The sequence below is a fragment of the Panthera pardus genome, unplaced genomic scaffold (assembly GCF_024362965.1).
Source record: "Panthera pardus isolate Hobbes unplaced genomic scaffold, ASM2436296v1 HiC_scaffold_8, whole genome shotgun sequence".
Taxonomy (NCBI): Eukaryota; Metazoa; Chordata; class Mammalia; order Carnivora; family Felidae; genus Panthera; species Panthera pardus.
The window spans coordinates 43461476-43485942 of NW_026527013.1; the positions used below are offsets into that span (position 1 = coordinate 43461476).

General features: G+C 36.2%; 1 pseudogene; it reads right to left on the reverse strand.

Annotated features, from left to right (window-relative positions):
- Positions 1 to 240: 240 nt before the first annotated feature.
- The window catches only part of LOC109254660 (atlastin-1-like), a 128248-nt pseudogene continuing 104021 nt past the window's right edge, over positions 241 to 24467 (reverse strand).

The following is a 24467-nucleotide window of genomic DNA, read 5'->3' on the forward strand; positions in this document are numbered from 1 at the left end:
ATGACAGCCTATTTGAACGCAAAATCAGGAAATAACATACTAACAAAATGATACAACCATGTATACATACATCTGCTTATTAAACACTGAAGTAAAAGAACTGTAACATTTTGCAGTCTTCAGAGGTGTTTGGTGTTTTACTCTGTTCTGATAAAAGCAATTTGAATGTTTGCATAGAGATATAAAAACTTAATATTGAACTGAAAAATGGTTACACATCTGCATTTTAAAAAATTTGAATTAAATTTTCTCCCTTGCTGGTGGTTTAGTAGAATCTTACTTTGGAGCAGGAAAACATTGATGATACAGATTTTTTTATCAGTTGCTGCCATACTATAAAGCTTGTAAAAAGCCCAAGTCCCACAAGGGTGTACCTACCTGATCTCTTACAGCACCCAGCTGTTGGTATTCTCCAGAGTAGCAAATATATGCCCTGGAGCACAGGGTGATAAGGGTCAATTCCATTATCATATTGCATAGTTGAGCTGTAATGTCCAAACCAATGAATCTAGTTAAACCAGCAATCACTCATATGATAAAGATGCCAATAAACAGGGTGGTGTGGTATGAGCTGTATGGAAGATATTTTTGCTATTATTATGCTTGATATACTGGATGTAGAGTTTATCTGTTTTACTCCTTAACTGCTGCTAATAACAGTAGCTACATTCTTCTTCATACATCTTTTTCACCCTTCAATATAGTTTTACAAATTCTTCCTTAAGCTCCAGATATTTGGTCTGCAAGTCAGTTGGGACCAGAAATGGTTTCTTGTAACCACAAATCTTGTTGTGTTGTATGTGCCTTTACCAGTTGCTATGGACACTAAATTGTTAGTTTCTGCTGTGGCCTATACATGGATTTGGGATTTGGTAATTCTTCACCTTGATAGATTTTTATATGAACCTTGAAGTAGTCTGCCAGACCTTGGAAAGTGATTTTATTCCCTTTGAATATTTTTTCGCCTTTATTTACCTTTTCTTTCTTTTTTTTTAAAATATAATTTATTGTCAAATTTGCTAACATACAGTGTGTAAAGTGTGCTCTTGGTTTTTGGGGTAGATTTCTGTGGTTTATCGCTTGCATAAAACTCCAAATGTTTATCCCAACAATTGCCCCCATCAATGCTCATCACCCATTTTCCCCTCTCCCCCAGCCCCCCATCAACCCTCAAATTGTTCTTCGTATTTAAGAGTCTCTTATGGTTTGCCTCACTCCATCTCTGTTTGTAACCATTTTTTTTCCCCTTTCTCTTTCCCCCATGGTCTTTTGTTAAATTTCTCAAGATCCACATATGAGCGAAAATATATGATATCTCTCTTTCTCTGACTGAGTTATTTCACTCAGCATAATACCTTCCAGTTCCATCCACGTTGCTGCAAATGGCCAGATTATATTCTTTCTCATTGCCAAGTAGTATTCCATTGTATATATATAAACCGCATCTTCTTTATCCACTTGTCAGTTGATGGACATTTAGGCTCTTTCCATAATTTGGCTATTGTTGAAAGCACTGCTATAAACATTGGGTACATGTGCCCCTATACATTAGCACTGTTGTATCCTTTGGATAAATTCCTAGTAGTGCTGTTGCTGGGTTATAGGGTTAATTCTGTTTTTTTTTTAATTTTTTGAGGAAGCTCCACGCGGTTTTCCAGAGCAACTGCACCAGTTTGCATTCCCACTAACAGTGCAAGAGAGTTCCCATTTCTCTACATTCTTGCCAGCATCTGTAGTTTCCTGATTTGTTCATTGTAGCCACTCTGACTGTTGTGAGGTGGTGTCTTAGTGTGGTTTAGATTTGTATTTCCCTGATGATGAGTGACGTTGAGCATCATTCCATGTGCCTGTTGGCCATCTGGATGTCTTCTTTGGAAAAGTGTCTATTTATGTCTTCCACCCACTTCTTCACTGGATTATTTGTTTTTCAGGTGTTGAGTTTAGGAAGTTCTTTATAGATTCTGGATACTAACCCTTTATCTCATATGTCATTTGCAAATAACTTTTCCTGTTCCGTCAGTTGCCTTTTACTTTTGTTGATTGTTTCCCTTGCAGTGCAGAAGATTTTCATCTTGATGAGGTCCCAATAGTTCATTTTTGCTTTTAATTCCCTTGCTTTTGGATATGTGTCAAGCAAGAAATTGCTGCAGCTGAGGTCAGAGAGGTTGTTGCTTGCTTTCTCTTCTAGGGTTTTGATGGCTTCCTGTCTCACACTTAGGTCTTTCATCCATTTTGAGTTTATTTTTGTGAATGGTGTAAGAAAGTGGTCTAGTTTAATTCTTCTGCATGTTGCTATCCAGTTCTCCCAGAACCATGTGCTAAAGAAACTGTCTTTTTTTCCATTGGATATTCTTTCCTATTTTGTCAAAGATTAGTTGGCCATACATTTGTGGGTCCAATTCTGGAGTCTCTATTCTATTCCATTGGTCAATAGGTCTTTTTTTCTGACAGTACCATACTATCTTGATGATTACAGCTTTGTAGTAGAGGCTAAAGTCTGGGATTGTGATGCCTCCCGCTTTGGTTTTTTTCTTTCGGTATTACTTTGGCTATTGAGGGTCTTTTGTGGTTCCATACAAATTTTAGGATCATTTATTCTAGCTTTGAGAAGAATGCTGTTGCAATTTTGATTGGGATTGCATTGAATGTGTAGATTGCTTTGGGTAGTATCGACATTTTAACAATATTTATTCTAATCCATGAGCATGGAATATTTTTCCATTTCTTTGTGTCTTCAATTTTCTTCATAAATTTTCTATAGTTTTCAGTATACAGATCTTTTACATATTTGGTTAAGTTTATTCCTAGGTATTTTTTGGTTCTTGGTGTAATTGTAAATGTCATCAATTTCTTGATTTCTCTTTCTGTTGTTTCATTATTTGTGTATAGAAATGCAACAAATTTCTGTATGTTGATTTTGCACCCTGCAATTTTGCTGAATTCAAATATCAGTTCTAGCAGGCTTTTGGTGGAGTCTTTTGGGTTTTCCATGTAGAGTATCATGTCATCTGTGAAAAGTGAAAGTTTGACTTCTTTGCCAGTTTTGATGCCTTTTATTTCCTTTTTTTTGTCTAATTGCTAATGCTAGGAATTCCAACACTATGTTAAACAACACTGGTGAGAGTAGACATCCCTGTCGTGTTCCTGATCTCAGGGGGAAAGCTGTTAGTTTTTCTTCATTGAGGATGATATTGATATTAACTGTGGGCTTTTCATATATGGTTTTTATGATGTTTAGATATGTTCCTTCTGTCCCAACTTTCTTGAGGGTTTTTACCAAGAAAGGATGCTGGGTTTTTTCAAATGCTTTTTCTGCATCTATTGATAGGATAATATGTTTTTTATGGTTTCTTTTACTAATGTGATGTATCACATTGCTTGATTTGTGAATATTGAACTAGCCCTGTAGCCCAGAATGAATCCCACTTGATCATGGTGAATAATTCTTTTTCTATGCTTTTGAATGTTATTTGCTGGTATCTTGTTGAGAAATTTTGCATCCATGTTCATGAGGGATACTGTAATTCTCATTTTTTTGTGGGGTCTCTGTCTGGTTTGGAATCAAGGTAATGCTGGCTTCATAGAATGAGTCCAGCATTTTTTCTTCCATTTATATTTTTGGAATAACTTGAGAAGGGTAGGTATTAAATCTGCTTTAAATGTCTGGTAGAATTCCCCAGGTTAGCCATCTGGGCCAGTACTCTTATTTGTTGGGAGATTTCTGATAACTGATTGAATTTCTTGACTAGTTATGGGTCTGTTCAAATTTTCTATTTCTTCTTATTTGAGTTTTGGTAGTGTGTGGGTGTCTAGCAATTTGTCCATTTCTTCCAGGTTGGCCACTTTGTTGGCATATAATTTTTCATAGTATTCTCTGAGGGATTGATTGTGGTAAATCCATTTTCATTCGTGATTTTTATCAGTTGGGCCTTCTCTATTTTCTTTTTGAAAACTCTGGCAAGTGGTTTATCAATTTGTTTATTTTTTTCACAAACCAGCTCTTAATTTCATTGATCTGTTCTGGTTTTTCTTCTTTCTTTCTTTCCTTCCTTCCTTCCTTCCTTCCTTCTCTCTTTTTTTTTGTATTCTGTATTGTTTATTTCTGCTCTGATCTTCATTATTTTTCTTCTGCTGCTATCCTTGGGGTTTCTGTGTTGCTCTGCTTCTAGTTCCTTCAGGTGTGCTGTTAGATTTTGTATTTGGGAGTTTTCTTGCTTCTTGAGATAGGCCTGGATTACAATGTATTTTCGTCTTAGGACTGCTTTGCTGCATCCCAAAGGGTTTGGACTGTTGTGTTTTCATTTTCATTTGTTTCCATATATTTTTTAATTTATTCTTCAATTTCTCGTTGACCCATTCATTCTTCAGTAGGATGTTCTTCAACCTCCATCCATTTGGAGGTTTTATAAACTTTGCTCTGGTTGATTTCAAGTTTCATAGCAATGTGATCTGAAAATGTGCATGGTATGGTCTCAATTCTTTTATATTTATTGAGGGCTGTTTTGTGACCTAGTATGTGATCTATCTTGGAGAAGGTTCCATGTGCACTCGAGAAGAATGTGTATTTGGTTGTTTTAGGATAAAAAGTTCTGAATATATCTATCAAGTCCATCTGGTCCAGTGTATCATTCAGGGTCACTGTTTCTTTATTGATTTTCTGTCTGGATGATCTTTCCCCTGCAATTAACACATTCTTACCAGGCGTGGAGGGGTGTGGTTTGGTGTAGGCAGGTTCCACCTCCACTGGGGGCTCCCTGTCTGGTGCCCTGAGGCCCCACCTTGTTGGTGATGGGGAGAAAAATGGCGACACCCCAGTCTCCCTTCCATGGACCACGTGTCCCAAACCACTCTGTTTAGGCTGTCTTCACAGTGCTATGGCCACAAATGAGGCAGTTTGTCCCACTTTGCTGACTCCCCCAATGTCTTAAAGAATTGAACCCCAATGTCTTAAAGAATCCCACTGCAGGTTTCTGGTTTCAGGGAAAAGCCATCCCATTTCACAGTGCTGCATGCGTGGTTTGTCCTGCTCCACCCACTCTCGCACCTCGCTGGCAATCGGGTGGGGCTTAAACCCCAGTGTCTTAGAGTATCCCATTCTGTGTGCCCCAGTACTGGGGAGTGCCACTCCACAAGGCTGATATTTTGCATCTGGCTGGCAGGAGCAGGCAGTCTTTGTCCTTTGAACAGATATATACCTTCTTCCCACAGCACTCCAGGAAGGGGATCGCTTTTTCCCACTGCAGACTGTGCCTCTGAACTGGTTACTGAGCTCGGGGCTGGCTTATCTCTTCCCCAGGTGTGTGAACTGGGCAGCTGGCCCCAACCTGGAGGAAGCCTCACAGTTAGAGATTGGATCTTTCTCTGTCCGGTGGGAGGTTTTTCTCTTGTGCAGACACAATCCTGCCCTTCCTCAGCCTCTCTTTCTATTCCCTTTGTCTCTCTGTAGAAGGGGATCTCTCCCCTCTGTGTCTATGCAGCCCATTTTATCTCTCCCAGTTCAAAATCACGTACCTGTGGCCCACCAGGTTGTCCCCGTGGGTCCCTTGAGATGTCTTTGTCCCTCGGAAGCCTGGACTGTTGGAATTCAAAGTCCTTTGGCCTCAACACTGCTGTGTTTGGGGGACAAGGGAACTTTGGGTCTCCCTACTTCTCCACCATGTTGGATCTTTCCATCCTTTGATTTCTTTAAAATCTAGGCTCTCAGGACTAAGGCATACAAGAAATCTGTGTTTTCAAGTTTTGATGAATTCATCATCTATTTCTTTAAATTTTCTATCAAAGTATGGATTGGTAGCTATTAAACCAAGATGAGGTAGCAGAAAACAGTATGTTTTCAAACAGAGTAGATGTGTTTTCAAACATTCTGTAGTTATTCATGTTGGTTCTCTGAAAACTTGAGGAAGTTTTCCAAAAATTTGGTGCCACCATCAGCTTCCCCAAATTCATGCGGGGAACTTTAGTTCTCAAAGAAATAATATCAGGCCTTGAAATGGCTTCAGGAATATTCCCCCGTCAGGAATATTTCCCAGCCATACTCATCAAAAAGCTGGAGATTCTGAAGATCATTCTCTTAGACATTTTAGAATTGGTTATATACCTGTATGAAGCTGATCATTTTGCTGAGGGCAAATACTGTGGATGAATCTTTCAAATTGACTGTCAAAGGTTCCCTGAGCAACTATCAATAACACTGCAACCGTTTTACCATCAGGCTTATTGAAAAGGAAAACGACGACTCCATATCTCAATTATTTTGCTCTCTCGTTAGACCTCTCTGTGAAAAACCAGTCAGTGGTTCATTATAATGTCCAATCCAATGAACTAATACCTGATTGTACATGTATTTCAACATGAACTCTTTCAGAAATGATTTTCCTTTCATAATGCTCCAGCAACAGATACAGCAATGATCTCCGTGACCCTGAAAGCCTCCAGGGGAAGCACTTGATTTAGTGTGATCTCATCTATCTCAGAGGAATGGTCATCTTTGACAGTGAAGACTTGGACTGGTCCTACAGTGACAGAACCTCACCACCATCAGTGTTCAGACCACCATGGCCAGAAATTATAGGGACTAAAATAGCTCAGGTGGATTTTCAGGAAAAACAATAACAACAACAACAACAACAATAAATGAATATAGCTCAGAAGAGGAGGATCCAGTGGAAAAGGCAGGACTTTTCACAAAAATTAACGCACAATGGATTCAAGACCTAAGTGTAAACAACAACAACAACAGCAACAACATAAAAATCCTAGAAGTTAACATACAGGAAAATATAGATGATTTTGAGTTTGACAATGACTTTTTAAATTCAAGGATGAAAGCATAATCCAGGAAAGCAAAAAAAAAAAAATAATTGGTAAACTGGAATTCAATAAAATTAAAAATTTCTGCTTTGCAAAATACATTGTCAAGAGAATGAAAAGAACAGTGACTGGGGGAAAAATTTTCCAAAGGATGTGTCTAATAAATGATTGTTATACAAAGTATGCAAAGAACTCTTAAAATTCAACAATAAGACTGGGGTACCTGGATGGCTCAGTTGGTTGAGCATCCGACTTTGGCTTAAATTATAATCTCACCGTTCATGAGTTCATGCCCTGTGTCTGGCTCTATGTTGACAGCTTAGAGCCTGGAACCTGCTTCAGATTCTCTCTCTCTCTCTCTCTCTCTCTCTCTCTCTCTCTGCCCCTCCCCCAATGCTCCCTTTCTCAAATAAACATTAAAATTTTTTCAAACATTAAAACAAACCTCAGCAATAAGAAAATAAACATCCTGATATAAAAACATGCCAGAGACCTTAATAGATACCTCACCAAAGAAGATATATGGATGACAAATAAGCATAAGAAAAGATGCTCCACATTGTGTATAATTAAAGGAATGCAAGTTCAGACAGCAATGAGATACCACCGCATACCTGGTAGAATGGCCAAACTCCAGAACACTGACAACACCAAATACTGGCAAGGATATGAGGTAGCAGGAACTTGGATTCATCACTGTTGGGAATGTAAAATGGCACAGCTACTATGCCAAACAATTTGGCTGTTTCTTAAAAACTAAACATATTGTTACCATACAATCCACCAGTCATACTGCTTGGTATTTACCAAAAGAAGTTGAAACCCTATGTCCACACAAAAACCTGCACTTGAATGTTTATACTATTTCTATTCATAATTGCTAAAACTTGTAACAACATTGACATCCCTTTGTAAGTGAATGGATAAAGTAGGTACGTCTAGATGATGGAATGTTACTCACTAAAAGAGAAGTGAGCCATCAAGCCATGAAAAGACATGGAAGAAAATTAAATATATTACTAGGTAAAAGAAACAAACCTGAGAAGACTACATACTGTGTGTTACTAACTGTATGACATTCTGGGTAAGGCAAAATTATGGAGACAGTGATCAGTGGTTGCCAGGGGTTAGAGAAGAGGGGGGCATAAATAGAGTGTTAAAAATTCAGTGAAACTATTCTGTTTGATACTATAACAATAGATACATGTTATGTGCCTTTGTCTGAACCCAAAGAATGCTCATTGCCCAATGCCAGAAGTGAACCCTAATGTAAACTATGGGCTTTGGATAATAATGATGTACAATTCATCACTTGTAATAAATGCACCTCTTTGGTGGAGAATGCTGGCAATGGGGGAGGCTATACATGTGTGGGGGAAGGAAGTTTATAGAAAAATCTCTGTACTTTCCACTCTGTTTTGCTTTGAACTTAAAACTGCTCTAAATATAAAGTCCATTAAAAACAAAAGTCTGCCAAATCTAGAAGAGAGAGCATGGCCATGTCAACACCTTGATTTTGGCCTTCTAGCTCTGGAACTCTGAAAGGATAAATTTCTGTAGTTTTCTTTGGGCCACCTATTTTGTGTTATTTTTTTATAGTTTTGTTATAGTAGCCCTAGGAAACTAAGAATAAGCATAGATAAGTTATCCTGGATGGTTTGGTAATTCTCACTTACAAATATATCTGTCATGATGATGATGATGATGATGTTAAGGATGATGATAATGATGATTGTTGGGAAATAGGTTCAAGAATTCCTTACACTTACATAAGTATACATATTACATAACTTACACATGCAAGTTAAAGATTACTGTCTGATTGTTTTCTCCACATTCACATATGTAAGATCTTGTTTTCTTCATGTCCACCATGTGTATCAGATCTTGTGAGCTCAATAAATATGGAGACAAATCCGTGTTTGGGGCTGTCCCAGACATTAGCCTCTCTCGTATTTAATTTTGCATCTGCTCTCTTGCTGGACAAGAGAGAACTCCAGACTAACAGTCTGCAACAGATGATGATGATTTAATTGTAGGGTGGGGTGGAATGTCGCAATGGAAAACATGCCTTTACCATTCCAATTTACTTTATATTAATCTGTTCAAAGTTTCTATTTGAATATTTGATGAAATTGTTATGTCATCTCGTTTTTACATATTTATTAATAGAATATCAGTAGCAATGATAATGACCTCTTTTTGTTTAGCAGTTCTTCCTTTAGCTTATCTTTCCTGATAAATTTTCTCATATACAGCAAGGAGAAACAAGGGATATTCTTAACACTTTGAATGGAAAATGTTTAGGCAAAATTCTTTAGCACATTTTTTGTCTTACACATTACTACAGGCAACCATATTGCTAAGCTCAATTTTTGCATAAGATTTTCTTCATTTTCCTTTAAGTCTTTGTGTTCTAGGCACTTTAAACTTTTACCAGCATTCTGCTTGCTTCCAAAGTCATTCTCCTATTTTAGAATTTTTGTCATTGTAGCATCCCATTTCTTACTGCTGAATTTAGCTACGTATTATTTCATGAAAAAATGATCACAAATTTAGTAGCTTAAAACAACAAACATTTATAATTTTGCTGGGGTTGGATAACTCACTCCCTTGTCATATGGCCCTCTCTGTTGGCTCTGAGTATCTTCACAACATGGCAGCTAGCTTGCTTCCCTCAGGAAGAATGATCCAAAAGACAGGACCTAACGTCATTTTCAAGTGATATGCTATCACCTCTGCTGTATTCTATAGTCACACAGACAAATCCTAGTACCGTGTAGGAGATGACTTCATAAGGGTCTAGAAGCAAGAGGTGGGATAAGGGAATCTTTGAGTCTAGCTCCTACAGCTATTAAGGTATAATCTCCATCAACACCATAGCGATTGGGCTTTGTCAAGACTATCAACATGAAGTCTGCTGGATCTTCATCTAATAGTGGTCAGTTGAAATGAATACATTGAGATTTATTATGTAATAGGAATTTCTGCAATTTGATTGTGTGGGTAATTGGGACTTATAATCAAAACTAACAGACAAATGATTTAAAAATCTGTATCAATATGAGGTTTCACTTATAATATATTCCAGCTATCCTGACACTTGAGGAAAACATTATAATGAAGATCATTTTTATAAGTGGCATCTTCTTAATCTTGGTTTCAAATGAAGCAAAAAATGGTATTGAAGGGCTTATTTGGACTAATGGTACAGTCCAGTTATTTCAATTAGAGTCATCCAGCTACTAGTGAGCTGACTGTATTATTGGAACAGTCCCTTTAAACTACTGACCAAGTCTTGCCAGGCTCGGCAGGCAGCATCTAATGTGATTACCCCCTAATGTGTTACAGCGGTTAGGAAGTCTATAAAACAATTTTAACAGGGTTTAGAAATATCACTTCTATAAAATGGGCAGACATAAAGTTAATTCTTTAACGCATTTCATTAAGAGAAAAGTGTTTACTTTCCTCTCTGCAAACAATCCACTCATGAATCTGGAAAGTATCACCTGAGAATGCTACTGAAGTCAATAAGATCAAATAGAATAATGACAGGTATTGTGATGGAAATTCTACAAATTCTACTCCAAAATATATTCCCCTATAAGAGCTGCTATAAACTATGCTTGGATTTAGCCATCTTGGCAGAAGATTTAAAAAGAAAAGACACATTCACAGCTATGCAATTAGAGGAGAATCACACCAGCAATTAGTTGTAGAGTAGGTGTTACTTCTATGTTAGCATCTATTTTCAGTTATTTATGCTTTGGCTTTTTTCGTTGTTTCTTTCTTTCTGTGAGAGTTTGCCGTCAAACAGCACTGTCTGAGTTCATCTGTGATAGAGTCCCCGAATGCTCATGTTAGGTGGAATTTTAACCTAACCTTGCCAATTTCTGTTTAAGACTTTTTTTCCCCTTTGAATCAATTGAGGTTTACTTCTGGAATTTGAAGCCTCTTCTGAACTTAAATAGCTTTAGTGAGAGAACTCATTACCATCTGAGGGAGGACTTTCTACAACAAATCAACATGGTCAGTTATTCCTCAACTGGAGACTCAGTTTATCCACCTGAGTTTCTAAATGTTGACATAAACTCTACCTGTGTTAACATTTAGCCTGAGTCTCATTCCTTTTTCACCAGACAGTCCTTTGCATATTTATGATAGACCTTTTTGCCTTTTTGTAAGTGGAGTCACCTCATGAAACTGAAGAATACCATCATATTTTGACTTGCTTAATCAGGTTATCATTGATTTTCTTACGACAGGATTATATTTTTGTTTTTGTTTTTATTCTTTGTGCCCTTACAACATCAAGAAGCTGCTTGATTGCTGTATTTTTACATATCGTGAGAGATTTGGTCCTGGTGCCAATGACATTGAAGGGATAGCTTTAGTCAAAAGATTTTGGTAGTCTTCTACTACAATATACTTCTTAACCCATGGTGGCACATGGGGATGGCTGAATGAAATAATCTTGACAGTTTGCATGGTAATGGAAAATTGATGAGGGCAGATGTTGATTTGCAGAGTCATAAAATATAAGATCAAGAGGAAAGTCAAATCACATGTGAAGAATGTAGCTTTTTAAGGAATTGACATATCCAGAGTGATGTCAAAATGAGACAGGAAATTAAGATGGGGACTCTGTAAGTTAAATAGTATATATGCACATATATTGGCTTTGAAAAGCAGTTACTAACTTCTACAGTTACAAGAATCTGAGTAGTACTATTCGAGAATGTTGGGGACATTTTGGGGACATTTCTTCAATAGTTGAATGAGAACCTGGGGTAACAATGCATGTTTAATTCATCCAACATTCAGTCACCAGGCATTTATCTCTTCCTTCTTTTGAGACAGGAAATGTTTTGGTAGCGTGTTTTGGGTACACAATGCACAATTTTAGACAATGGCATAACCACAAATTTATTAAAGTACTACGATGATCATAAAGAAGGCACAGTATGCTGATTTTGAAGTTCCAAGAGGGCTTTATATCTAAACTATTTTATTGACTAGAAAATACATTTTATAATAATGATTATAAAAGTTTTATGAGATTGTTTTATGGTGTACATTTTTTATAACTTTAAAAATACCAATGAGAACTTGCATTTGCCAGCTTTTCTAGGGTTTGCATCCAGCGACTAGACCCTAATTTATATTTTACTTGCTCTAATTGGTTCTCCTCCAGATTCTTTGCTCTGGGTAAAATTTCAGATGTCACTGGAAGGGAAATCTGTAAGAATGTCATAGAAATGCAGAACTTCTAATGTAATCCAACTGAGTAGAGCCAGGCTAATCCTGTCATTGAACTTTGTAAACTGAAAGTAGTGTATGCTAAATTTCTCAAGGACCATAGTAGTGAGGTGAGGCTACTAGGTTCATACTATAGAACTAAAAGCAAAGCACTGAAAAGGATTGCATTTTATAAGCCCCAAATAATAGCCACCAGCAGGAGTGATAATATAGTTTTTAATGGGAAAAAAACCAACTTGTTTAGGAAAAAAGATACGTTTTTTTTTATTAACAGAGCTACTAGATATTATAAGAGTTGCTAAATGTTATTCTAGAATCCCCTTTAAAAATCATATTGTAGGGGCATCTGGGTGGCTCAGTCAATTGAGCAGTTGACTGTGGCTCAGGTCATGATCTCATGGTTCACGGGTTCAAGCCCCGCATCAGGCTCTATGTTGACAGCTCAGAGCCTAGAGTCTGCTTCAGAGTGTCTCCCTCTCTGCCCTTTCCCTCTTGCATTCTGTCTCTCTCTCAAAAATAAATAAACATTTAAAAAGTTAAAAAAAATCATATTATAACAGACTTCCATTTCCAGAAACATAGAATAGACATACTTTCTACTTTTCTTCCCTTTAAGTAAAGCCAAAAACCCTGGACATTTTATACAAAATAAACATCAGACTCTGAAAGTGGAGGGAAGAAGGCAGACTGGCTGAGGATCTTGGGACCCAGGGGAAAACATGGTGGTGAATTCCTTGGTTTTCTTTTTTTTAAATTACATTTGTGTTTATTTGTTTATTTCATCTTTTTTTTTTTAATTCAAACTCAAGTTAACATACAGTGTAGTCTTGGTTTCAAGAGTAGAATACAGTGATTCATCTCTTACATATGACACCTAATGCTTATCCCAAAAAGTGCCCTTCTTGAAGCCCTTCAGCCATTTAGCCCATTCCCTCACCTCACCTCTCCTTCAGCAACCCTTCGTTTGTTCTCTGGATTTGAGTGTTTCTTATGGTTTGCTCCTACTCTGCTTTTATCTTGTTTTTCCTTCCCTTCCCCTATCTGTTGTGTTTCTCAAATTCCACATATGAAATCATGTCATACTTGTCTTTCTCTAACTGACTCATTTCGCTTAGCCTTGGGCTTTCTTTATGTATCTCACCACTGAGATTTAGAGGTAAAGAATCCAGCAATCCAGGAAGGTCAGCAATCCAGGGGGCTGGGGGAGGAATAGCTAATTAGAATCCTTCTCTCTCTGGCCAGAGGAGTAGTAAAAGGAGAGCCTAACGAGAAAGAAAACTTTTTTTTTTAATTTTTTTTAATGTTTTATTTTTGAGACAGGGAGAGACAGAGCATGAGCAGGGAAGGGTCAGAGAGAGGGAGACACAGAATCTGAAACAGGCTTCAGGCTCTGAGCTGTCAGCACAGAGCCCAACGTGGGGCTCGAACTCACGGACCGTGAGATCATGACCTGAGCCGAAGTCAGACGCTTAACTGACCAAGCCACCCAGGCACCCCAGAAAGAGAACTTTTAAGTTGGTCAGACACCACCAGAAAGACTGTAGTCCCACCCCCACCAGCAAAAGCCAAGCAGGGAGCCCAGACCACTATCTTATGAGGTAGTAATGAGGTGTTCTGACCCCCACCAGGGTAGTGTCAGAGGAGATAAAGTAGGAAATTGAATCTCTCATCCATGTCAGGCAGTAATGAGCTTCTTTCTCCCACTGTAGTCAGTGGAGACAATGCATGGAACCTGGACTTCCACTGCAAACCTGTGGTTTTAAAAAAGACTGGAGTAGATATTCATTTACTTTGTTTTCCTTCCACACGTCACTTGGACCATAAAGATCTCCTGGTTTTTGGTTTTTTCTTATTTTTTTTAAAGATTTTTAAAATATAATTTATTAGTAAATTGGCTTTTATACAACACCCATTGTTCATCCCAACAAGTGCTCTCCTCACTGCCCATCACCCATTTTTCTCTCTTCCCCAACCCCCATCAACCCACAGTTTATTGTCTGTATTTAAGAGTCTCTTATGGTTTGCCTCCTTCCCTCTCTGTTTGTATCTTTTGTTTTCCTCTTCCCTTCCCCCTTGGTCTTCTATTAAATTTCTCAAGATCCACATATGAGTGAAAACATATGGTATCTGTCTTTCTCTGCCTGACTTATTTTGCTTAGCATAATACCCTCCATTTCCATCCACATTGCTGCAAATGGCAGGATTTCAATCTTTCTCATTGCCACGTAGTATTCTATTGCATATATAAACCACATCTTCTTTATCCATTCATCAGTTGTTAGACATTTAGGCTCTTTCCATAAATTGGCTATTGTTGAAATTGCTGCTCTAAACTTTGGAGTACATGTGCCGCTATGCATCAGCACTCCTGTATCTCTTCGGCAAATTCCAAGCAGTGCTATTGCTGGGTCATAGGGGAGTTCTGTTTTTAGTTTTTTGAGGAACCTCCACACTGTTTTCCAGAGTGGCTTTACCAGTTTGCATTCCCACCAACAGTGCAAGAGGGTTCCCATTTCTTCACATCCTCTTCAGCATCTATAGTCTCCTTATTTGTTCATTTTAGCCACTCTGACTGGCATGAGGTGGTATCTCAGTGTGGTTTAGATTTCTATTTGCCTGATGACGAGTGACATTGAGCATCTTTTCATATTTCTGTTGGCCATCTGGATGTCTTTGGAAAAGTGTCTATTCATGTCTTCTGCCCATTTCTTCACTGGATTAATTGTTCTTCAGGTATGGAATTTGGTGAGTTCTTTATAGATTTTGGATACTAACCCTTTATCTGATAGGCCATTTGCAAATATCATTTGCCATTCTGTCAGTTGCCTTTTAGTTTTGTTGGTTGGCAGTGCAAAGGATAAGTGCAAGCTTTTTATCTTGATGAGATCCCAGCCTTGGATATACAGATGAATTCTGTGGAGATCTTAAAAATCTCAATCTCCCAGCTGCACTTCAGACCAATTACAGTAGAGGGTGGAACCCAGGTGTTAGCATTTACATCTTCCATGGCATTTTGATGCACAGCTCCTGTTGAAGATCACTGCTTAGATATTCTCTAAAATACCTCCTGTTTCATAAATTCTAAGATTCTTAGAATTCTCACATTGATTCTCCTAAAGATTGGAGAGGTTCAGTAAATTGTGTGTAATTTTATATGGGGACCTGGGATTGATGCAGAAGCATTAATTTTGTACCTCTGCTTGCTGAGCTGAACAAATCATACCAACTCTTTAGGTGTCTACCCAATCTAACAGACAACATTCACACCCAGAAAAAAAAGTATCACAGATTAATCTTACTTCTAGGGCAAATATTTTATGTAACCCAGGAAAGTCATTTTCTTACTCTGGGTCTCATTTTCTTTTTCCATCTATTACTCAACAGAACATACATACATTGAGATACTCATGTCAGATAGTTGTGATAAAGACAGTACCAGAAAATCAAAATAAAAGTATACAAAAATAAAAACCTACTATAAAAACATAAAAGGGCTTATGACTTCCACTTCAAATTCAGAAAGGTGGTCACAAATTTGAAATTCTTATTGCAATGCTTAAGTAAGAAACTTGTGCCCCTAGTCACTCTCCAAGGTCCAGATTACATGTCTCTGGTGAATCACAAGGTTGATAACTGCAAGTTTTATGGGTTCAATAACTAGCTATGAAAAGGCCTGCAATGGTCAGGAGCCAGTAGCAGAGCTCAGAGCCCAACAGCTTCTGTTATTTGTGTTCATACTTGTTCATTCTCTAGAGAAGGTCAGAATATTCTATACAAAACTGTGTGCAGTTCTCAAGTGTGAAACTTCCATGACTGGAAACACATCAAGGCATTTTGACAGCAGATAACTTTTTACCTCCTCTCTGAGGGGTTCCTGTTCAGAACAAAAATGTAATATAGCTCAGAGTGTTATCAGAGCCATTATAAAATCCACTTGGGCATTCTGAGATTCATGCTTAATGCCTTTTTATAATTTGTGAGAATGTGTGCAGAGTCCTTATAGCATGCTAATAACATTGTATTATGCCGCCGTGCAGCACCACACTTCCCACTTACATAAGGACAAAGCTATGATGTCGAAGGCAAAGATGAAGACGAGAACTGCAAGTTAAAAAACAAGGCTTAATAGAGGCCATTGATGACTTGGGGGTAGAGTGATAAAAATTAAAAATATTAAAAACGTCTAGGCCTGTCTTAGAATGATATTCAAGCTGCATTGTCAAGGCAAGCTTAAAACAAAAACAAAAACAAGAAACAAACATTGTGTGAGATGTTTATTGACTTGCTGTAGGAAAAGACATTGAAATCAGTATATATTCCAAAAAGTGAAGTGTCTACTAAAATAGGCAGCCTGAGTTAGAACATCACCCATCTTCCATATGTGTGTGTTTTCCTTCCTCAAAAATATTACCTTTATAAGCTAGAAACAACTTAAGCTGAAACAAATTTCTTGTGTCAACTGGACTTCAGTTTTATAACTTTGTCCTGAAGAATGAAATCAGACCTAAGTACTCGCTTTTGTTTTGTGACACTGCCCCTAATTTATTTAAATTTGATCATGTCACTTGGAGATTAGTAAGGTCAGTAATGAATCTATATTATGTGTTTCAATAATAGATTGATGTGCTGATAATGACAGTCCATCCTAAAGTGAAAGAAATTTCACATGGACATTAAACATGCTGTTTCCTGATACTTATGAAACACTGTTTCTTCCATAGAAGTAATGATGAGAATGGCATGGTTATGTGAAGAATAGAATGCAGAATAAGAAGATTAAATCATCATCTATTTCATAAACAAAAACCAGGATTGATGATAAGTAAATCCATGATACTTGAGTTTTACTTTTGAAAGGAATATAAAATGTTACAACTGTCTCAGGAATTCACGTAGACACTCAGTAGGACTTGAGAGAGAAATAATAATTATACAAAATAGTGTTTTATTGGGTAAATGTTTCTTTGTTGAACTGTTATACCTGAGTGAGAAATAATGGCACCTGTTTTGTTTATATTCATTATTGTCTACTTTGAGGTGGCATCGTGCCAGCATTGTAGGGAAAACCTGGTGATTATTCTCTAAATTGCATCCATTATATTAGGAAATCACCTCTTCTACTATGTTTTATGAATGACTAACTAAAGAAACTTCAAGTCTTTAAAAATGATTTATATAATCTAATCATTCATGTAAAATTCTAATAATTTGTATGAGTGTTTCAGGTCATTTTGGAATAATTAGCCATTGTTGAGGGTTTTTTCCCCATCAATTAAACTAATTGCTTTTCACATAGGTGTAAATTGAATATTGATCCCTATTTTTTTAGACTCACTTGCATAAGCAAATTATGCCTAATTACCAGCTTACCACATCATTACACAGTTATCATCAATTATACAAAAATATAGTGTACTAGACTAATGAATTCTTTGTCGTGTTTTGAAGGGCTTTTTAATTGTAATTCTTGAAACAATGTTGTCATTAAAAAAAATTAAACACCATGTTTAAACCCATAACACAATAAAGCACATTATTAGTTAACAAATATACCAGCTCCTGCCTACATAGTCATTAATCTTAGAATATAGAGAATTCCTTGAAACAAGTTGAAAGAACCTCATTATTGCTATTAAAGATAGTGAATTTACACAAGCAAATATTAGACTCTGTTGGTTCTAAATGTGTTTTAGCTCAATCCTTACTGTTTCCGGTATTTATTCCATTTCTAACTGATGAAAAATCTCTGAGAAGATCTGAAGAGGTAGGGAATTTCAATGAATCGCCAATAGAGAATAGAGTGTCATTTTAAAAAGTCAGGAGATAAAAGAACTTTATTCATCATTCATTCCATACAATGCATTATTGTCTTCTGGTGGTTTTTCTGGGTACTTTGATTCACTGTTTTCCAGATTAGGTCCTTTAGAAAAACACAAAAAGACATGAAAATAAATAATGCCAAAATTCTCCTTGTGGATTTCTACACCATATGATGTCATTGTCACACATTAGTTCTTCATAGAGACTGAAGGTAAAACCAAAAAGCTATATGTATTAAAGTGCTTTTTATATGTGGGAGTATGATCTCACTATGAAAGGCTTATTTTAATACTTAGATCTCCTGCTGATAAAATCATACACATATGTGCCACTTTTTATGGGCGATGCCTTGGTGGAAGGCAGACTTCTCTCAGTTGGATGCAGTGTTGTGCAGTGTGGGTTTCCTAAGTCTGTGTCTACAGGAACAAAGAGAAGCAGAGGATGAGAAAAGCTTCTGAATGATTCTGTTGCTTAAAACTGGTAGACAGCAGGTCTTGAAGGACCTCTGGGCATTGTGAGGGTCAGTCTTTTATTTGCTCTGTATACCTAACTTTTCTCTTTTCCATAGAGATGGGGGAGGGAAGGAGGGAGACCAGTTAACATCGCTTTACTCTTTTGTGCCTTTTTGATACCAAAATGGGATGATATTTAAAAAAACATTTAGTTTTGGGGTCTCTGGGTGGCTTAGGTGGTTGAGCATCAGACTCTTGATTTTGGCTCAAGTCATGATCTCAAGGTTTGTGGATTCTGCAGGATTCAATCTCTCTCTTTCCCCTCTCCTTTTCTGCCCCTCCCCTGCATTCTTGCTCTCTCTTTCTCTCTGTCAAAAATAAATATTTTTTAAGAACTTAATTTTAATCAATTTAATGAAATTTGGTCATTTTCTTAAATTGGTTGTGTTTTCTAGGGAGAACATGGATAGGCCTCAAGGGCATTATGCTAAATGAAATAAATCAGAGAGTAAAAGACAAATACTATATGTTTTCACATATGTGGAATCTAAAAAAGCCATACTTTAGAAACAGAGTATATTGGTGGTTAGCAGGAGCTAGGAGGTGAGAAAAATGGGGAGAAGTTGGTTAATGGATACAAACTTCCTGGTATAAGATAAATAAGATCTGGGGATCTAGTGCACATGTGGTAGTTATAATTGATAACACTGTATCATATACTTGGAAGTTTTTAAGACTATGGATGGATTTTAAATGTTATCCCCCCCCTCCACTACATACACACAATTATAATTATGTGATGGGAGAGAGATGTGAACTAACCGGTAATCATTTTGCAATATATATACTATCTCTTCATCACATTGTATACTTTAAATTTATGTATGCTGTATGTGAGTATCTCATTGAAGCTGTAAAAATACTAAAAATCATTAAAAACTGCTTATGTATATGTGCCCAATATGTCAGGAACTATCTTACATTTGCGTGTGCATTGTTGAAAGAAACAGACATGGTTCCTCTCCTCAAAGTGTTAATGAGAAACAGACATCAGTAAATAAGTACAACTTATACCTAATGGTAGATCTTAAAAGATCACATCACAAAAAGAACTTGTAATGATGTGAGGTAATGGGTCTTAACTAAACTTTGTGTGGTAGTCATTTCACGATCCATACATATATCAAATCATTATGTTGTGCACCTTATACACCTAATACAATGCTATACATCAGTTATCTCACTAAAACTGGAAACATTTGAAATATTAAGCCATATATATCTTAGACTCACTTAGGGAAACACAGGTCATTAGAGCTGGAAGACTCCTTGAAGATCAGATAGCTTTAATCACTGCCATCCAATATCTACTTGAATACTTAGAGTCACAGGGACTTACTACCTACTGAGGCAGCACATAGCATCTCCAGAGAGCTTTAATCATTACAGCGTTCTTAGATACATTCATTCCCTTTCTGCAACTCTTGTGGTAGCTGGAATCTAATCTTTTCTTGCAGTTTTTAGTTTTGAAGATAACCTTTGCTATCCCTTTCTGTTTTCTGTTGTCCAAACATTCACAATCCTCTATACAATTTGTATGATGTCAGACCTTTCAAAAGATTTCTCTTTGGATTTATTCCACGCATATTTCATTCTCTGGTGGCATTTAAAGTATGTGTAAAGGAAAGTCACATTTATGAAAATCATGAAAAGAAAGCAAAATCCCAAAACAAAAATCTATTATTTTCCCTTTTGTACAGTTTTAAGAGGGATCCAAATAGAAAAAAAAATCACCTTATATAAAACATATGTATTCATAATATTGATACTGAATAGTATAACATATAAATAGCCTTATAGCTTGTGTTTCCTTACTTCTGAAAATTTGTGCTGTACTGAATTATTACTATATTTGGAAAAAATATTGAGATATTTAAAATCTTTTACCAAGGTAGCCCTGCCAAACTATTGATTCATGACAGTATTATACTTTCTGAAATATATATTGTTTAGTCCAAAATTTCTAACTAGTAATGAAAAATAACATTTACATGTAGACATTATTTGACACTGTTTGATTTTTGGTTGCTTTTAAACCATGGCTTCAATGATGACAACAGTACAAAACTGATCTAAGCTTAGGTGAATCCAAGATGGATTCAAATATTTTCAGTATAAGAAAACTATTATGTTCAACATAATAACATTCTTACCTTCATTACATAGGATTAAAAAATTTGACAACCTTTATTCACAAACGGTATTTGTGCTCAATGTTACTTATTTCTTCATTCCGAATGGTTATTGAATACCATTTTATATTGTTTATTATACCACATCCTTATTTCTAAAGGTTGACTCAAGACCTTCTTACATTAACTTGAAATAAAATTGAAAATAGCACAGGCCAGTCCTGAAAGTACTCAGCAAACACACATAAAGAGTGAATTTAAAACTCTACACAATAGAAACCACATACTCTGCTTTAATTGCTACAGGGAGGTCAGTGTCTCAAACAAAACAGGGTAAGAAACCTTGCTTTTATAATAGTCTGATGCTATTGCAAAATAAAAAGCAAACTAAGGTCAGCCCTCCTTCCCTAACTTGCTTACTTTTGGTTACATCTTGGAAGTGATTTCAAAGCAGATTTCAAAGGGCAACATCTGTTGTTGGAACTGTGCATAAAAAAGTTTATAGAGAGCTAAGTTTAAAGATAGCTAAAGGGTTTAGACAAGCATAGGGATGCTAAAGAGATTATATTTGGAAGAAATGTGCTGAACTCATTCTCTACTTGCATGAATAATTTTGTCAATAGGATGAAACTAGAGTGACTTACAGATCCATGGCTCCAGCCTGAACTCTTTAAGACTTTCCAGTAATGAGAGAGCAAATGGCAAGTTTAAAGTTCTTTTCATATTAATCACAGAAATAGGTCTGTTGTTAAGAAATTGAAATCAATATTTTACATAGTGTTAGGCCTGGTGGAGTATTTGGAAAATATTTTCGGATATTAGTTTATACCGTGAGTATTTTACACTTTTTTTTGTCACCATAGAGTTCTAGCTAATGCCTAAAGCAATGAAGTGTGGACTTTAAACTTAAAGATATTTCTAGAAAATGTTCACACAACTGGATGCTCTGAAATTTATTTATGAATGATGATGTGTATGTGAGTTTAGAGCCCAAGTTTTAGAGCCCAAGACATGCTATTCTACCTGGACCTCTTGATCTGGTTGACTATCAAGTGATAATTTAAAATGCATGTATTTCATTATTAGGTTAAAAAGGCAAGTTTAAATATGAAAAACACCTTCATGATATTTTTCTTTATATTTTCTTCACCGACTAGAAAGCAATTTTGGATTTTAAAAAATCATTGAAAATTGACCCGATGTTTTTTATTTAGGAACTATGAAAAATAGAGTTTCAGAGCTAAAGCATGAGAAAAAATATATCATGCTTGTAATAAAGTACCTACAATGTCTAATAAGATGTCCTTTTTTTGTAAACCAAAATAAAAATGATACATATACATACATGCATTTTTTTTCAAAGTATAAATGAATTAATGCAAAACCTCATAAATTCTCATAAACAAACCTAACTTTGAATTACAGGGAAGCTTCTTAGAAACCAAATGTCAAATATTAAAGAATTTCACTCATCTATAAAGTGTATAAGTCCAAGAATATGTAGTAATCTGGGGTAGAAAAGCATAGAGTAGGAAAGAATAGGATAGAGAGGAGACAGGAAGACAGGATAATCAGACATTTGTAAAAAGTACTTCATTGGTTTAAGTGGACAATTTCTCTTCTGTATAGTATCAAAGAAAATATCACACCTAGTAACAGCAAATAGCTCCCCCACCCTGCAAAAAAAAAAAAAAGAAAAAACAGAAAAAATGAAATCATGTCGTCATGTTCTCATAATAAGCAGTAAATAATTACAGCACCTACCATATTCCATTTTAATTTCTATTTTTGTGTCTTTATTAAATTTTCCTTAAAGACACAACTCTATATCTCCAGAATCTAACCCAATGCCCAATATATAGGTGAAAAACAATTAGAAATTCTTCTTGTTTTTAACCTTTAAATTTTAATCATCAAATCTAAAACTCAGATTTGCCTAATTATACAATTAAAACACCTAACTTGTGTAAACTGCTTCCCATATGCCAAAGGGATGCCAAAGGATTTCTGTATAAATTCATTCATTCGTTTCAGCAACCCTTTGAGGTAGGCACTTTTATTTGTCCACATGACACAAAGGTAGAAATGAAGGTACAGGACAGAACGGTTATTTGCCCAAAGTGAATGAGTCCCAATCAGCATCTGAGTCAGACTGATTGAATCAAGAGTCAAAGCCCATAACCATTACAACCATTATAATACAACATCTCTGTTATCAAATCGAGCAATGCCTTGAGGTCAAGGCAATTTTCCATAGTGGCAGTCCTAAACAACTCCATTAGCATTCATGGTTATTATGTACACATTATCATATAAGCAGAAAAATTGAATCCAGAAGTGGCAAAAGTTAGCAGCTGAGAGTGGAGGCATGTACATAGTCCATGTGGCTAATTACCAAGGTGAGAAGTCTGTTTTGAGACTACAAACCATTGAGCCATGGAAAACTAGAGACATCCAGATAACACTGAGAATAAAAAGAGAAGAAAAAGGAGCCAAAAAGGAAGGAGTGAAAGATGTTGCAGAAGTCAAACTTGCCTGGCCTGGTCGTGTAGCTTAGGGCTGGTCTTTCCATATTTAGTATGCGCTAATCATATTTCATCTCACATACCAACTTATACTCTCCTCTCCCTTATCAAGGTCTGTGATGGATGTAGACTATAACAATCTACAGGATCCACATATGTGTTACCCCTGCACTAGGTTAACATTTCCATGGCTTGATGTTTGACTCTTGATATCATAGACTCACTTACAGTTCTGTGACAGAAAAAAAACATGGGTTGACTCTGTACTGTTTAATACTTGAACCAGGAATATTAATAACGTTAAAGACTTGGGCCGTTTTATCTCCTTATACACTAGTATAGACGGTTGGAAAGCCAAATATGGTTGTATTCAGAGAAACTACCTTGAACGCTGGCTCCTGATTTAGTACTGACCAACATGGCATCATAAAGGCAGTAGGTATATATTACATGGGGATGCATGAAGCTTTGTATCCAATCCCAGCTATTTTTCAATTCACTTCAACATTTTTACCCTAAGAATTTCCGGTGTGTTCTGAGTTTAGTTGTGTCCCTCCAAAAAGATATGTTGGAATCCTGGCACATATCAGAAGCTAGAAAAGGCAAAGGATTCTATTCTAGGAGCGGTATAGGGAGTATGGTCCTTAAGACACTTTGGTATAGGGAGTATGGTCCTTAAGACACTTTGGTTTTGGACTTTTAACTTCCAAAACCATTAATAAATTTTTGTTGTTTTAAGCCAGTTAATTTTTTATTCAATTTGAACTTTTTATAAATGAAAACATGAATATATTTTATTTTGGGACCTGTTTTCCTTTTCCTTACAATATTATATAAATTTTTTAATCCATTCAACTGTTGATGAAACTTTGGATGTTGTCAGTTTGGGGCTATTACAAATTATGCTACCATGAATTTTATGTGTGTGTGTATGTCTTTTGATGCATACACATATGTATTTATTTTCATTATATATTGTGTGGAATTCGTGGGTCATATAGTAAAAAAAAAATGGCTAACATTCTAAAATCATGAGATTATTTTACTCTTTCTATTATAAGGCTGACATTTTCTGTGGAGTTTTACTAAAACTTGATGATGTCAGTCTTTTTAATTTTTAAATTCATAAACTACCATTATGGTGGAGATATAGTGATATCTCGTTATGCTTTTCAAGATATCTTTAACTTACATTCTTTATTATACAATTATGTTTTGAAATGATTTAAGTCACCTTATTTTGGACTCAAGTATTCATTTTTTTTTGGCAATGATCACCCTCTAATTAAGATAATGAAAAATTTATTTTCTTGTTGCTCAAAGGATGAACTGCCCAAAGTCTAGAACTGATTAGCAAAATGATATTTTTTTTTCACTGCGGAGAAATCTGCTGTTAGTTCTTCATTGTC